The sequence below is a fragment of the Melanostigma gelatinosum genome, assembly GCF_949748355.1.
Source record: "Melanostigma gelatinosum genome assembly, chromosome: 22".
In the NCBI taxonomy this organism is placed as follows: Eukaryota; Metazoa; Chordata; class Actinopteri; order Perciformes; family Zoarcidae; genus Melanostigma; species Melanostigma gelatinosum.
In genome coordinates, this window is record NC_136655.1 from 764,475 (window position 1) to 765,167 (window position 693).

Sequence of the window (693 nt, forward strand, 5' to 3'; positions counted from 1 at the left end):
AGTTTACAGTTAACCATCACAGTGTAAATAAAGTTTAACGTTAACCATCGCAGTGTAAATAAAGTTGACCGTTAACCATCACAGTGTAAATAAAGTTGACCGTTAACCATCGCAGTGTAAATAAAGTTGACCGTTAACCATCGCAGTGTAAATAAAGTTGACCGTTAACCATCGCAGTGTAAATAAAGTTTAACGTTAACCATCGCAGTGTAAATAAAGTTGACCGTTAACCATCGCAGTGTAAATAAAGTTTAACGTTAACCATCACAGTGTAAATAAAGTTTACCGTTAACCATCACAGTGTAAATAAAGTTGACCGTTAACCATCGCAGTGTAAATAAAGTTGACCGTTAACCATCACAGTGTAAATAAAGTTTAACGTTAACCATCGCAGTGTAAATAAAGTTTACCGTTAACCATCACAGTGTAAATAAAGTTGACCGTTAACCATCGCAGTGTAAATAAAGTTGACCGTTAACCATCGCAGTGTAAATAAAGTTGACCGTTAACATCACAGTGTAAATAAAGTTTACAGTTAACCATCACAGTGTAAATAAAGTTTAACGTTAACCATCGCAGTGTAAATAAAGTTTACCGTTAACCATCACAGTGTAAATAAAGTTGACCGTTAACCATCGCAGTGTAAATAAAGTTGACCGTTAACCATCGCAGTGTAAATAAAGTTGACCGTTA